General features: G+C 46.8%; 1 long non-coding RNA gene across 2 annotated transcripts; it reads right to left on the bottom strand.

Annotated features, from left to right (window-relative positions):
* Positions 1-16,398, bottom strand: LOC134481148 (uncharacterized). 2 transcript variants are annotated; one of them, XR_010056452.1, is made up of 3 exons: positions 16,310-16,398; positions 1,870-1,965; positions 1-658 (listed from the first exon to the last, which is right to left on the bottom strand). It is a non-coding gene; the product is annotated as an uncharacterized LOC134481148 (long non-coding RNA). The 2 variants fall into 2 exon arrangements; XR_010056451.1 differs by having other exon boundaries at positions 1,614-1,965.
* Between the last annotated feature and the right edge of the window lie 542 nt (positions 16,399-16,940).

Raw genomic sequence — 16,940 nt, forward strand, 5'->3', positions numbered from 1 at the left:
TTTTTTTATTTACTTAAAAAAAGATTTATTTATTACATATGAATACTCTGTCGCTGTCTTCAGACACAGCAGAAGAAGTCATCGGATCTCATTACAGATGGTTGTGAGCCACCATGGGGTTGCTGGGATTTGAACTCTGGAAGAGCAGTCAGTGCTCCTAACCACTGAGCCGTCTCTCCAGCCCCTATTTATTTACTTTTTAAAACAGACTCTATGTGTTTGTAGATCGATGAATCAGTATTTTAGACTGTATTTTGAAATAAGGCTTGTAGAGGGCAGAAAACACAATTATAATCCTGTTCTTTCCTAATTAAATTTTATCTGGTTTGGTTCCAATTAAACCCAACACATTTTTAAATTTATATATTTCATTTTATGGGCGATGAGTGTTTTGCCGGCATGTCTGCCTGTCCAGGTCGGTAAGCACACCTGGGGCTCTAGGAGATGAGAAAAGGGCATTGGGTCTCCTGGAACTGAAGTGACAGGTGGGTGTAGGAGCTGGGGACACGAGCTGGATCCTCCGTGCAAGGAGCAAATGCTTGCAAACCGATGAGCTGTCTCTTTGGACCCCGTGGTTAAATTTTAAATGCTCCAGCAAATAGACATTTCTTCCAAGTTCGAGCTCTGCTTCTAGGTTCCTTCCTATTGCACACAAATGCTGTAAGACGACCAGAAATGAGAGAGAGAGAGAGAGAGAGAGAGAGAGAGAGAGAGAGAGAGAGAGAGATAGAGAGAGATTTAATGTTGAATATGGACTCCTCTGCCTTGCAAGGGGGGAAGGGCAACCTCTCTTTCTCTCTTCCAGAAATTGTTTTCCCATGCATTCTGAGAGGCTCTAACTTCCAGAGACAGGAGAAAGTGAAATAAGCCAGTGCTCCCAATAGGCAAGATAACGAACGAAGTCCACAGACCTAAAGAAGCTGGAGTCAGATGCCAGCCACTGTCTATCACAAAGATGGCGCCGCAGGCTTCAGAGTACCAGCCTCCTGTCTGACTCCACCTGGGCCACTTGCTATTGGGGTTCTTAGGCAAATCCACAGTTGTCTGTGCCTCAACCTCCCCATTTGTAAAACAGACATAGCTGTCATAACAATTTCTGAAGGTTTGGATGATATGGCTGAGAGATGAATAAAATAATTCACAGTGGCACTTGACACATCCCTGGATCGATGAAAACTCGCTTCCTTAATAACAACAGCAGATTACATAATAGTTACTAGTTCTTAATAATAATTAGCTTATATACATTACTATTATATTTGGGGGGTGAAATTTTGTTTTGTTTTGCTTTTTTTTTAAAGATTTATTATATATGAGTACATTGTAGCTGCCTTCAGTCACCCCAGAAGAGGGCATCAGATCTCATTACAGATGGTTGTGAGCCACCATGTGGTTGCTGGGATTTGAACTCAGGACCTCTGGAAGAGCAGTCGGAGCTCTTAACCGCTGAACCATCTCTCCAGGCCTAAAGGCAATTTTATTGTTACAAAGACTTGTTCTTCTGTTCATACACAACCTTTGATATGATCTTAGTGCAAAACAAACAAACAAACAAACAAACAACAACAACAACAACACCAAAAAAAAACCCCACCCCACCCCCACAAACTTACCATAGTGTTGTTTCTATCTTTTTTTTTTTTTTTTTTTTTTTTTTAAAGACAGTTTCACTCTGAAGTCTTTGCCGGCTTGGAACTCATTCTGCAGCTCAGCTTGTCCTCAAACTCACAGAGATCCTCCTGCCTCTGCTTCATAAGTGCTGGGATCAAAGGTGTACACCACGACATCTGGCTTATTGTTATTATTATTTTAAATATTTCTTTTACATATGTGTGCCTGTGCCTGAGTGTGTCTGGCTGCATACATTACCTAAGGAGACCAGAAGAGGGCGCTGGACCACGTAGAACTCAAGTTTAAAGCGGTTGTGAGCCTTCATGTGGGTGCTGGAACCACACTGGGTGTCCTCTGTAAGAACAGTAAGGTTGTTGTTGTTTTGTTTGGTTTTAAACTGCGGAGCCATCTCTCCAGCCACTTTATTCGAGAGGGATGGAGGGGTACTCTTACTGCCTTGCTCGTCATGGCTTGCTCAGCCGACTTATAGAAGCCAGGACAGCCAGCCCCGCGATTACCCACGGTGGGCTGGGCCCTCCCCCATCAATCGCTAAGAACCTGCCCCACAGGCTTGCCTACAGCCCGATCCTTTAGAGGCCTTTTCCCAGTTGAGGTTCTCTCCTCTCAGATGACTTTACTTGTGCCAATTTGACATAAAACTATCTGGCACAGTAGTCCAGGCTGGTCTTGAACTCATAGAGAGCTTCCTGCCTCTGAGTACTGGGATTAAAGAACTTGCCACCATGCCTGACCCACGGGAACCATGTCCAGGGTTCTTAGGCTTGTCTGAGTATCGGAATTTCCAGGGAAGACGATGCCTGGATCTCTTCTGGTGGAGTCTTACTGATTTCACCAGGAGAAGCCCGGCACTCAGAAGTGAGATCTCAGAAACAGGCGCTCTGACTCGGACTCTTCCTAAATTGAGAATATCGTAAGCCAGGTGGACTGAGTACCCTAACCTCCTAATATGTACAGTACCCTGCACCGTGTCAGCTGTCTCTTCTCAGAATGGAGCGCTGACTGCGAGATGGTCTGGATGTCACTCTCCAGCACCATGAGGATCCAGCAATCAGTAGACCAGGAAGAGACAAAGCCAAACCTTCATCTTCCTAGTGTCACCCGGTCATGAAGTAGAAAAATCCCATGTTGACCGTTTTTTATATCAAAGACAACCCTCTCCTGCCCTGCCAAAGACCATCTCCAAATTTGGCTGTACAAATGATCATTGGTTTAAGATTTGGGTTAAAAGGGCATAGTTCAGGTCGAATTATATGCAGCTTGAACTAATATCCATTATTAACACATGAATAAGCCAATTTAGCTTTCATTGAGTTAGTAGAATGCTCTATCTATCTATCTATCTATCGCTACCTACCTATCTATCTACCTACCTGTCTGTCTGTCTATCTATCTATCTATCTATCTATCTATCTATCTATCGCTACCTACCTATCTATCTACCTACCTGTTTATCTATCTATCTATCTATCTATCTATCTATCTATCTATCTATCTATCTTTTTTGAGACAGTGTTTCCCCATACAGCCCTGGTTGTCCTGGAACTCACTTTGTAGACCAGGCTGGCCTCACAGAGATCTGTCTGCCACTGTCTCCCAAGTGCTGGGATTAAAGGCATAGGCCACCACCACCCAGCTCAAGATTTGATAAGTTAAAAAACGTTTATGTATGAGTGTTTGCCTTCACGTGTGCATGTGTATTACATGCATGCAGTGCCCACAGAGGCCAGATTCCATCCCCTGGAACTGGTGCTATATACGCCACGCTGTGGGTGCTGGGAATCAAACCCAGGATCTCCTGAAGGTCAGCCATTGCTCTTAAGCCCCTGAGCAATCTCTCTAGCTCCTTTGGTAAGTCCGATTGATTCAACAAGTCGTTTGATTCCTTAAAATTATGTAGTTACAGCCCTGGGTCAGCTGGGTTTCTGAGGAACCGTGATTTTGTCAGTATTTAGACTCTGACATAATAATCACCCCAGGAATACACATTACTCAATTTCATCCCAAGCAGTTATTAAGAAACTAGTTATTAAATTTAAATGCTGATAGTTTTACATAGGTTTGATTAATTCATCCTATAAAAATTTGATTCCTCAGATTCACGCAGCTACAGCCTAAAAAGGAAGTCAGAACGGGTTGGGAAGTGACTTCGGTTTTAAACGTAATTTACAGCCTGAGTTTCCACAATGGTGCACATTACTTCATCCCACCCTGCACATTCACCCACAGACCGGTTATTAAGTCAAGATGCTGCTGTTAGAAAGAGAGAGATGCTCACATCTTGGGACTCCATGCAAAGGCATGGATCTGCTGTGTCTACTAAGCCCTTTAGACATTAATGGAGTTTGTGTCCACTTGACACCTTGTGTCACACTGCCCATAAGATGACCTGCCTGTGAGGTGACACACTCAGGCTCCAGTGACTTTCTCTTCACAGTTTTCACTGAGATGCTAGGTTAGAAAAGGTCCCTAGGGTCCCTTTAATCCCAGCACTGGGGAGGCAGAGGCAAGAGGATCTCTGTGAGTTCAAGCCATTTAGCTTGAACTCTGTAGCTCTATAGCTAGATCCTACATGAAGAGAGGGAAGGAAGGAAGGAAGGAAGGGAAGGAGGAAGGAAGGAAGAAGGAAGGAAGGGGGGCTGGGGATTTAGCTCAGTGGTAGAGCGCTTACCTAGCGCAAGGCCCTGGGTTCGGTCCCCAGCTCCGAAAAAAAGAACCAAAAAAAAAAAAAGAAGGAAGGGAGGGAGGGAGGAAGGAAGGGAGGGAGGAAGGAAGAGAGGGAGGGAGGAAGAAGGAATGAAGAAGGAAGGAAGAAAGGGAGGGAGGAAGGAAGGAGGAAAGAATGAGGAAAGAAGGAGGAAGGAAGGAAGAAAGAAGGAAGAGGAAGGAAGGAAGAAGGGGAGGGAGGAAGGAAGGAAGGAAAGAGGGAGGAAGGAAGAAAGGGAGGGAGGAGAGAAGGAAGGAAGGAAGAGGAAGAAAGGAGGAAGGAAGAAAGGGAGGGAGGAAGGAAGAAAGGGAGGGAGGAAGGAAGGAAGGAAGAAGGAAGGAAGGAGGAAAGAAGGAGGAAGGAAGAAGGAAGGAAGGAAGAAAGGGAGGGAGGAAGGAAGGAAGAAAGGGAGGGAGGAAGGAGGAAAGAAGGAGAAAGGAAGGAAGAAAGGGAGGGAGGAAGGAAGAAGGAAGAAAGAAGGAAGGAAGAAAGGGAGGGAGGAAGGAAGGAAGGAAGAAGGAAGGAAGGAGGAAAGAAGGAGGAAGGAAGGAAGGAAGAAAGGGAGGAAGGAAGAAGGAAGAAAGAAGGAAGAAAGGGAGGGAGGAAGGAAGAAGGAAGGAAGGAGGAAAGGAGGAAGGAAGGAAGAAGGAAGGAAGAAGGAAGGAAGGAAGGGAGGGAGGGAGGAAGGAAGGAAGGGAGGGAGGAAGGAAGGGAGGGAGGAAGGAAGGAAGAAGGAAGGAAGGAGGAAAGAAGGAGGAAGGAAGAAGGAAGGAAGAAGGAAGGAGGAAAGAAGGAGGAAGGAAGGAAGAAGGAAGGAAGAAGGAAGGAAGGAAGAAAGGGAGGGAGGAAGGAAGGAAGGAAGGAAGGAAGAAGGAAGAAATGTTGCTAAATTTCCTCCCACAGGAAGATATAAACATTGCCCCCTCATTACCTGTAAGTCCCAACAACAAACCAGGGCGTGACTCTACTCTGTTTACGTGTGTGTGTGTGTGTGTGTAAGTGCATAAGTGTATAAGTTTTGGGTAAAAAAAATCAACTCAAGGTGTTCAAAAGTCTATACAGCAGATTCCGACCTGGGCCGGTTCACCCCTCCTTAGGCAACCTGGTGGTCCCCCGCTCCCGGGAGGTCACCATATTGATGCCGAACTTAGTGCGGACACCCGATCGGCATAGCGCACTACAGCCCAGAACTCCTGGACTCAAGAGATCCTCCTGTCTCAGCCTCCCGAGTAGCTGGGACTACAGGCGTGCGCCACCGCGCCCAGCTATACAGCAGATTCCATGTCAACCAAGGCCACACAGTGAGACCCTGTGTAAAAGAAAAGGAAAGGAAAAAAATCCCCCAAAACCAAAAAATATTATTGCCAGGTGTGGTGGCACATGTGGAGGCAGAGGTGTGAGGATCTCTGAGTTCCAGAAGAGCCAGAGTCACATAGTAAGACCCTGTCCCCAAACCATGACAGAAACCCATTCTCTACCCAAACCGTTCTTTACTATAACCCCCACCAGAGACTGGCAAGACAACAGGGACCAAAATCCCAACTGCAAATCCAATTTTGGTAACTAAATTGTTTTGGAACAGAACAATCCCATATATTTTGAATTCTCAGAGGCAGAGCCAAGTAGCTGTGAGAGGGACCTGTGGCCCTAAGGCATCTCTCTTTAATGCCGCTGCTAGTGTCTGAAGACACTCATGTTTGATTTGGTTGAAGGATAGCAAAGAGAATGCTGTTCACGGCACCCAACGTAAACAGTTTCTCTGTTTTCCACATGCAGGCACAAGAGTGAAATAGTGCAATTTATAACTGTACGTTTGGGAGGACCTGTAGCTGTGTAGGATCAAAACATAAAACACATTTCTTGGGGCTGGAGAGATGGCTCAGTGGTAGAGAGCACCGACTGCTCTTCCAGAGGTCCTGAGTTCAATTCCCAGCAACCACATGGTGGCTCACGACCATCTGTAATGGGATCCCATGCCCTCTTCTGGTGTGTCTGAAGACAGCTGCAGTGTCCTCAGATAAACATAAATAAATCGGGGTTGGGGATTTAGCTCAGTGGTAGAGCGCTTGCCTAGGAAGCGCAAGGCCCTGGGTTCGGTCCCCAGCTCCGGAAAAAAAAAAAAGATAAATAAATCTTAAAAAAAAAAAAAAAAACAAAACAACTGGGTTCGGTCCCCAGCTCCGAAAAAAAGAACCAAAAAAAAAAAAAAAAAAAAACCCACTTTTGTTATGCTACTAAATTTTCACTGTTTGGGGAATTCTGGGTGAGCAAAGACAATGGAAGGGGGCTATCACAAGAGACCCCTGTGCTTGTGTGGGTGTTGGTATGATTCTCATCGAGACGCATCTGACTGGTCCAAACTGTCCTCGGAGCACGATGCTTCTGACAGCATCGCAACTTGCTGATTGAGCTGTCACTGCCAGAAAAGTTTCCCTTGAGTTTTAGTGAGACTTCCTTTTCTTTCCCTGGTCACACTACAGATGGTGTATTAGGGTTCTCTAGAGGAACGAAGCCACCAGGATGAATATGTATTAAAAGGGGGCTCACTAGATTGGCTGAAATGATGCCGTGTAGCGTCTCACGCTGGAGAGGCTGCGAACCCGAGGGATAGCTGCTCAGCCCACTAGGCTGGAGGCCCCAGCAGTTCCGGGAGGAGCGCTGTCTTCGGTCCGCGGTGGACGTTTGAAGATGCCGGGACTTATGACAGCAGCAGCGGCAAGAGGCTAACAGGTTGTGGATGAATTTAGCGACATAACATGAAGGCACCACAGGCAAAATCAGGTTTTCTTTCTCAGGCTTACTTTTATCAGGACTGCCACCTGAAGGTGACCCTCCCTCCACGTATTTGGGGGAGGTCTTCCAACTTTAACTGATCAAGAAAATCCTTCATAAATGTGCCCACGGGCTTGCCTGTTGATTCCAAGATGAAGTCAAGCTGACATCCACCCTTAAGTATGGCAGGTGGGACTGGGTCTCATTAGCTACAAAGACACAGGCGTTCCTCTTCAGCCAAAGGAGCCGGGGATGGGGGGTGAGGGGTGGGGGAGGTAGGGGTGGAGGTGGGGAAAGCCCCACTCTGATACAAATGTGATCAAATGCATCTCCAGAAAGACCTTCCCCAAGCTCAACTGTGAATCCTGAATGTTTTATTCTACTACTCTTGCAACAGCTATGCCTGTGAGCCAAATACACAGGTAAGCATTGTCTCCTGCTTCTTTTGAGGAATCAGTTGGTATTAAACCTGGAAATAGAAGAAATAAATGGAAATAAGTGACACACACACACACACACACACACACACACACCATGTGTGGTGGTGCATCCCTTTGCTTCCAGTAGAGTTCTAGCACAACCAGGGCTATTTGAAAGATGCCTTCTCAATAAATAAATACATAAATAAGTACATACATACATACATACATAAATACATACATACATACATAAATGCATACATACATACATACATACATACATAAATACATACATAGAATAAAGTCATCTCACGAGGCTGGTGGAAGGCTCAGTGGTTAGAGTACTTGCTGTCCTTGCAGAGGACCTGGGTTCAGTTCCCAGGACCCATAAGACTCCTCACATCTATTTTTAATCCCAGTTATGAGGGATCTGATATCTTCTTCTGACACCTACCGTTTCCCACACCTACCCAAGCATGGGCGCTCACACGTGCATATAAAATAAAATTTAAAATATGTTTTCATAAATAAAAAGAAAGTCATCCAGTACATGGTAAGTCTTTAACCAGGGTTTTTGTCCATGGCAGGTGCTGAGTGGTTAGCATTATTGTAATTTGATTTTTTGGGAACACTTGTCTTTAAGGACAAGTGACTTCTGTTTATCTGCATGCACACATATTAGCATGTATAAACAGGGAAGGGTTTAACTTTCCTAGTCGCTCAAAACAATCTTTGTTTCTGAATAAAGTCACTGCAGTTCGCTGTTTACTGGGTCACCTGTTCAGACAGTTGGGAGGAGGAACACTAGTTGAGGTTTGAAGAGCCTCGTTGATCCCGGCTAATTATTAAGCTCCAAGACTCCCCGCTGGAATTCTACTCGCGGTAGCGAAGCAACTGTGGCCACGCCTGCATATTTCATCCCTCAACGAAAGGGCCAACAAGCACTAGAGAGCCACCAGCGTCACGGGACGACAGGGTAGGATGCGAAGCAACCTCAGGCTCCGTCCAGACCTTGCCCTCATTCGACTGGGGAAGCTGGAGTTTGAGGAGGTCAGGTGTGTGCACAGTGTGTGCAGGGAACATTAGGTGGGGCATCCCCAAATGGACATTTGCCTTTTTTCCTGGGCTTTACCCATCGCATTCATTATCTGCAGGGAATCTCCCCATCTATGAACCCCCAAATCTACCTGAGGTTTGAGCATTCTGTGTTTTGCACAGGGTGGCCTTGTGAGCCCCTTGAACACCACCACATGTGCCCAAAGCCCATGGAGGCTAGAAGGGGGCGTTGTATTACCTGGCACTGGACAGTATGAGCGGCCACGTGGGTACTGCGAATTGAACCCTGGTCCTCTGCAAGATCAGCAGTGCTGCTGAGCCATCGCTCTAGCCTGTTGATTTCTTTTTAACTTCTTTGCCTGGCTTTAGCCTCTCAGTCCGACTAGTAACTAAACTTGCCCAGTAAGTGGTGGGAAGTACGGACAGAATATGCAGCTTGAAAGATGGGTCCGCACACAGCTGCTTATGGAGACACCCCACCCCCACCTTCCATGTGGTCCAGGAGCAGAAGGCATTCCCATGTGCCGCTGCGCGCGTCCACATGCGTGCGTGCATGCGTGCGTGCGTGCGCATACTCAGTACCCTTGAGGGGGCCATACAAGGACATTAAGTATGCCTAGTTCTTCCATTTGGAAGTTGACAAAAGGCACAGTCAAGGAGCCTTCTAGAAGCCCGTGCTCATCTCTGTGGTTGAAGCTCCCTGCAGTGCCGCTGTCTTTAGTGAGGAGAGCCTGCATCAGTCCACGCGTTTCTGCCGGTTCAAACACGGAAGTCTCTCTACGAAGCACTGACAGTAAGGTAGCTTCGTATCCACCGTGTTTTCTTTTCTAGGGATGGCAGAACAGAGCACGACTCACCCCGCAGCTCTAAAAAGGACGTGGATTCTTCCTTCCTTAAAATCGTATGTGGAGTTGCCCTGCCTGTGGCTTCACGTACAGAGACAGCTATTTTTGTTTCTGAGCCGAGAAGGCTGTGTGCCTGTGTCTCTGACAAGAGTCAGTCTCTCTCTCTCTCTCTCTCTCTCTCTCTCTCTCTCTCTCTCTCTCTCTCTGTCGACCTAGATCCCCACCCCCCAGGCATTTAAAAATTTTGGGCTGTAACTTTGCAACATCATCTTTTCCCAGTTCCCCAAGGCACCATCATGAGTTGGAGAGAGGAAAAAATACCATCTAAGAGCCCAAGTGAAGGCCAAGCAACCCGACCAGAGCCACATGGTGACTCCGATTCCCGGCTGAGGCGGTTTCTGAGTCTGCTGAAAGGTAGCCAGACATATTTGTTCTTTTTGGAAATCTCTTAAGCTGTTTCTAATAGCAGCGTGCTCACTTAGCCTGCGTGGGGGGTTCTTCATCCAATCCTCAGGACTGAAGTAAATACATACATACATACATACATACATACATACATACATACATACAACCAGTCAGGCTAGGGGTACAGCTCTGGTGACACAGTGTTATCTAGCATGCTCAAAGCTCCGGATGCCATTCTCATTGTCACGTAAAGGGAAGTGGTGGCTTCAGTCTGTCATCCCAGCACTGGAGAGATAGATGCAGGGTGGGGGGGGGTGTCAGGAACTGGAGATCATCTTGGGCTATAAAGTGAATTCAGTCAACCGACCATCAATCAATCACTGGTCAACATTGGATTAAAGAGGGATATCACCTAGTTTTCATTCACTATTCTGAATCAATAAGATGAAGATATGCCTAAGAACTGGGACATGGTATAATCAATGTGTCACCTTGGGACTCAGGAGGCAGAGAAGACGTACAAACGGCAGGAGGTGAGAGAGATGAGTGTCTTAGGGTCTTACTGCTGTGAACAGACGCCGTGACCAAAGCAACTCATATAAGGACAGCATTTAACTGGGGCTGGCTTACAGGTTCAGAAATTCAGTACATTATCATCAAGACAGGAGCTTGATAGCGTCCAGGCAAGCATGGTGCAGGAGGGGCTGAGAGTTCTACATCTTCAAGACTGACTTCCATGAAGCTAGGACAAGGGTCTTAAGCCCACACCACACCTATTTCAACAAGGCCACACCTCCAAATAGTGCCACTCCCTGGGCCAAGCATATTCACCCCCACCACAATGAGGTTATCAAATTCAAGGTCAACTTGGGACAGATCAGTAAGTTATAGGCCAGCCCGTGCTACTTGATCAGCTCCCCTCTCAAAAACCAACCAATCAACATAAACAAAGTATGAATGTGTGTAGGACTTTTTTCTGTACAATAAATCTAGAGAAGGCCATTATTAAGCAAAAGAAGCCTACTTGAAGCTGTCCCGAGCTTTTGAAGTTACTTAAATGAAGTTGGTCTGTGTCCTCATGACAACCATATTTTTCCTGCCCCAACAGTGTCCCCAGAAGAACAATGTCTGAGAGTAGTTACGCCAAGCCTGATATTTTTCTACTTGATATTTTTCACAATTTATATTGAACATGCCTTTCCAAATCTCATTTGCAGTTTTGATATGGAGGTCTATTGCAGAAAGGTATGAAAGGACCCCAGAGGCAATGGACCTGCTTCCATTTACCAGCAGCAAAAGCTACCACGTATGGCCAGTTGTCCATCCGTCAAGTACACCCTTGATATTCTGCTGTGTGGAAACTCACAGGCTTTGAGTCCATGAAAGTATCTTAGAAGATGCTCTTGCACAGGCATTTGGGCATTAACCTTCCCATGATGAATAATCTCGGATCTTTATTCTTTTCCCATCTCCGTGTGTGTGTGTGTGTGTGTGTGTGTGTGTGTGTGTGTGTATGTGTGTGCGTGCGCGCGCGCGCACGCACGCGCTCACGCACATCCCTTGCCTGACAGGACAACTTTCAGGGGTCAGTTCTCTCCTTCCTTCTACCATGTATGCTCTGGGGGTTGAACTCAAATAATGAGGATTGGCCTCAAATGCTTCTCCCTCAGTTGGTGTCTTGTAAGCTATGCATTATTAGCACATGAAGTCATGTAAGGGTTTCTCCAGCCACATCCTACAGCAGATTCAGCTCTGAGACACGGAACATTTAATATCCTGACAGTTAAACGGCGAGAGAGGTAATACAGTGATGAAATAAAAACGTGTCTCCCAAGACATGACTGACAGGAAGAAAACCCCCAGAATTCTTAGCAACATGGTGCTTTATAATTACTTCCGGTGTAAGCTAATGAGCTACGAGAGCCCCTCCCAGCTCCAGCACAGAAAGCGAACCTGACAAGAGCTGGGGGTGTAGCTCAATGGTTGAGTGCTTGCCTACTATGTGTCAGGCTCTGGATTCTACAATCCCTACCACATCCTACCAAAAAGGGTAGAGAAAAAGGAAGAGGCGGGAGTCGTTGTTGAGACAGGGTCTCATTGTTGTAGGCCTGACACTACGTGGACCAGACTGGCCTCGAACTCACAGAGTGCCTGCCTGTGCCTCCTGAGTGCTGGGAGTAAAGGCGTGCACCACACCTAGCTTTCACTTTTTTCCCTCATTTTAGTTTTTTAGTGAATTGTTGGGTTCCTCTCTCCATGGTCTCTTCCTGCCTTAGCTTCCCAGATACTGGACTGGTAGGTGTGCAGGCTACCATGTTGTGGTTAACAAAATCTCAGTTGTTTGGTTTTACCAATGAAGACCCAGGAGCCAGATGCTGGGGTGAAACGCTGCAAGAGCAGAATAGAGAAAGCACCCGTTGACCTTCCTCCTCAGCTGACATCCCAGCGCCTTCTCTCGTGCAGTCTCAAAATACCTCCTTCCAGTGGACTGTCCCTCCCTTTCCATCCATCCTCCTATGCCCCCTCTCTCTAATAATCCTCTGTCCACTTCCTGTCAACCAGTTGCTCGCTCCGCCTCTTGACCTACAGTCGACTTTATTTAATCCAGTTTACAATATTCAAGCAGAAAACTCTCAAGTGAAAGGCGTGTGCGAAGGCTGAGCCCCACCACAACTAGAAACGGGTTGCTTTTTTTCTTCAGTGAATGACACAATCTCTTGGTTCACAGTGCGATCAAAAATCCTTCAGCACCGTCACATGCCAGCCTAACCCCGTCTTATGATGTGTTCGCTCTCATCCTAAAATGAAGACCTCTGCAGTCTACGTATTTTGATCTAAAAATCACTGAAGGGAAAGTATCCAAGAAAGCGAAGGTGAATTCCCCACATGTTCTTGTTGAGCAGTGATTGTGATTTGTGGAGGCCCTAACTTCCATTTTGTTACCCTTATACCTGAACTTGTGAGGGGAAAAAAAAAAAACTACAACAAGGGACAGAAAATGCGAAACTTCTAAACCTCTTGTTCTATTACATTAGTTAGACCTTTTTGTTTATTTGTTTTGTTTGTTTGTTTGTTTTTTTTAAGACAGGGTTTCTCTATAGCATTGGCTATCCTGGAACTCGCTCTGTAGACCAGGCTGGCCTCAAACTTCTAGAGAGATCTGCCTGACTTTTTGTTTCCCAAGTGCTGGGAATTAAAGGCATCTGCTACTGTTGGGGTCTGGAAATCACCACACAAATCACTCAAACACCAATTTCAGTCAAATAGAAATGGTTTATTGAGGGGTCGGGGATTTAGCTCAGTGGTAGAGCACTTGCCTAGCAAGCGCAAGGCCCTGGGTTCGGTCCCCAGCTCAAAAAAAAAAAAAAAAAAAAAGAAAAGAAAAGAAAAGAAAAGAAATGGTTTATTGAATGCTGTACCTCATGACTGATCGATCAGGGTCACATTCCAGGCTTGAGAGCTGAACTGTGACCCCGAGTTAAGGTTCTACAGGGCTTTTTAAGCCTGAGAGCTACAAAGATCTATGCCAAGTTACTTCACCAATTAGGATTTAGGAACATGTCTTTGTTGTACATGTATCCTGCTCCCATTGGTTGAGGTATTCAACTGTGGTAGGGATCTTGTCCTGTGTGGTGGTTTGAATATGCTTGGCCCAGGGAGTAGCATTACTGGGAGGTGTGGCCTTGTTGGAGGAAGTGTGTCACTGGGGGGCGGGCTTAGAGAGACCTTCCTCTTAGCTGCCTGGAAATCAATCTTCCCTCACTTGCTCTCAGAACAAGATGTAGAACAATCAGCTCCTCTAGCACCATGCTTCCCTGGGTACTGCCATGCTCCCGCCTTGATGATAATGGACTGAACTTCTGAACTGTAAGCCAGACTCAGTTAAATGCTGTACTTTATAAGAGTTGCCTTGGTCATGGTGTCTCTTCATAGCAATGGAGACCCTAAGACACTTTGTCTAACATTCATGTCAAGGTCAACAAGGATGGGACTTGTCTAACATTCGTGCCTTAACTTGCCATCCAGGATGTCAGTTACCCACGTACATGTCTCTTTCTGCCAACTAGGATGTCAATTCCTGGGTAGGTCTTGGGAGTTTTGACCCCTACTCAAATTGGAAGTCTTATTCGAAATAGTGTCTTATCTCTCTCATGTTGGGGGTCCATCACAGAGGTGGCTTCTAAAAGCTCATAGACAGATGCAGGAAGTGCTGTTGGGTGGTTGGTTCCAGTACAGGCTTATTGTGGGTAACTAGACAAAGCAGTTCTACTGACTTCTATCATGATTGGTTTCCAAGGGCACAGAAAATAACAGAATATGTACTCAACTTGGGCATGAGGAAGTTTCCTAGCAATAGCAGAAACATAGGAGAAAGTTTCCTTATAATGGCAGGTGAGTCAGGTAACAGTCACCTAGGACTCGACATCCCATCTAGGCCTTGATGTTTTACCTAGGCCTTAACAGCCACCACTGCCAGACTAGAGTTTTGAAAAGATTTATGTTTTGATTTTGTGTGTCTGAGTGTTTTTGCCTGCTTGGGCACCCTGTGCCTGCAGAGGTTAGAAGAGGACATCAGATGTCCAAGAATCTGATGCCGCCTTCTTGTTTCTATGGGCGCTGCATGCACAGAGTACACATACATACCACGAAGGCCAAACACCATATACCCAGACGACGACGACAACAACAACAACAACAATTGGGACTGGGTGTGGTGATGCGTTCTATAATCCCAGCACTCAGGAAGCAGAGGCAGGCAGATCTTTGTGACTTGGAGGCCAGCCTGGTCTACAAAGTGAGTTCTAGGGCAGCCATGGCTACATAGTGATATCCTGTTTCAAAACAGACAGACAAATTGGGGGCAGGGTGCTGGCGAGATGGCTCAGTGTTTATGAGCACTTGTCACATCTACTGTGCATAGATTTTTGCCTACAGACTTGAGGTGTCCGGTGGCTAGGTAGAGTCTTGCTTCAAAGACACCAAGAGCAGCTTCCCTTGAGAAAAGTCAGTTTGGAAATTGTCATCACTAAATTCAAAATTTAAACAAACAAACCCACTAGACAATGGGTCGGGCCCAGCAATGGGGAGGCAGACACAGGTGAGTCTTAATAAAACAAGCCAACCAACACACCAGAAAAACAGCAAACCCAGTCAATACCACCCCTGGAGCTCCTGCACACAACCTCTGAGAGAGAGGGCAGGGTCCCAGGGCATCAAGCTATAAGGCTGATTGGGACATAGCTTAGCGGAGCTCTGGTTTTCTCCTGCAGAGCTCACCTTATGAAGGCCTCACTAGTTGGTACTGTTCATTTAATGAAACAGGCATAGCTTTTCCTTTTTTTATTTCGGATGTGGATAAGATGTGGCAAGAAGCACTTTAAAAAATTGTTTTTGGGGCTTGGGGATTTAGCTCAGTGGTAGAGCGCTTGCCTAGGAAGCGCAAGGCCCTGGGTTCAGTCCCCAGCTCCGAAAAAAAGAACCAAAAAAAAATTGTTTTTGATTGTGCCTATTAATTTTCCTTATCATTCAGGGCTGTCTTATTCTGGGATGGTCTTTGGGCCAATGCTAAGCGTGTGATTATCTGGTCTTTGAGCTAATTTAAAAGAATATAACAACAACAACAACAACAACAATAATAGCATTTGAGGATATTCCTACGTTGGGTTTGCCTGTTCTGAAGTGTCAACGCTGTTTTAGATCAGAAATGATCGCTCTCATTGCAGGACGTTCAGATGTACACATGTACACACTAAGATCTACACACGACATGTGAGATTTACTAGCCCACAACATGATAAATATCCTAAGGCGAGAAGTTTGCCAGTCTCTAGGCTTTCCCGCTGGTGTGGTTTTATCGAATTGCTTTATGCAGAACGGCTATAGGCTAGCTAGACGTTATTATTATTTCCAGCATCAACACTCCACTCTGAGAGAACTGGCACCGTGTTCGGGGATGTTGACTTAACTAATTACTAGCAGGGTTAAAGATAACCTCTCCTTTTAAGTCAGTCTCTCTCTCTCTCTCTCTCTCTCTCTCTCTCTCTCTCTCTCTCTCTCTCTCTCTCTGCAACGTCATCGAGCGAGGCAATGTTAACCCACCACAAGGGAAACCGATCAAAGTCAGCGAAGAGTCGCGGTTTCACCCGTGGAGCACGCAGGAGCAGAGAAGCTTAAAGCACAGCGGGGTACGGGGCTCAGACCACGGCAGCCTGTAGGACCCGGGCTGTGGCTCAGAGCTGTGTGATATCTGGACTCTCTGCCTTGGGAATTGGAGTTCTCCAGAGTAAAACCCAGGAAGAGCACCACCGGAGGCTGCGGAATCCCGGGAAGCCCTGCTCCCCGGGAGCCCACGGAGCCTTCCAGGAGCGTGTGATTGATGGACAGACTGACAGGCAGCAAAGACCAGGCTCTGGAAGGTCTAGGATTCCGTGGCTGCCCCGCCTCCCCCTTAACCTCCCTCTTCCATGCCCGACTACCTGAGGCTCTGAGACTTCCCGCTTCCTGGTACAGACTCCTTGGATGTTCGCTTCCGCTCTCTCCCCTCCAACGACTACCCTCCCTTCTACCCCCTCTCCTCCCCCTCGCTTCTCCCCTCCCCTTTCCTCCCTTTTCACCCCTCCCTCTATCCTCTCCCCACTTCATCTCCCTTTCTTCCTTCCCCACTCCTCTCCATCTTTCCCTCACTTTTCCACTCCCCTCCCCCTCCCTTTCCTCCCCTTACCACCCCTTCCTCACCTTTTCTCAGTCCCCTCCCTCCTCTCTTTCCCCTTTCCCTCGCTCTCCCTCTCTTCCTCTCTCCTGCCGGGCTGCTTAGCTGCGGCTGGGTTTCGCTCATACACACTTGGGCACAATGTGGTTCTTAGGGTTTGGTCTCGTGCGGCTCCCCTTCGCGTCCCCGGCCCTGCAGACCCGTGTCTAGGTCCCAGCTCGCCTGCTGCCTCGTTTCTGTGTCTGCATTGTGAGGCGGCGCCGGGCAGCCACGCGTTTTATTTTGAAGAAAGGGACCGAGGGAGGCGGGAAAGCTGCCCTTACAGCCGAGTCTGGTATTTGCATAGCTGTGCACAAGGTGGATGTAAGGTGTCCTCAATAAAAGTCAAGATGAGACCG

Source organism: Rattus norvegicus, chromosome 12, assembly GCF_036323735.1.
Source record: "Rattus norvegicus strain BN/NHsdMcwi chromosome 12, GRCr8, whole genome shotgun sequence".
NCBI classification, from domain to species: domain Eukaryota; kingdom Metazoa; phylum Chordata; class Mammalia; order Rodentia; family Muridae; genus Rattus; species Rattus norvegicus.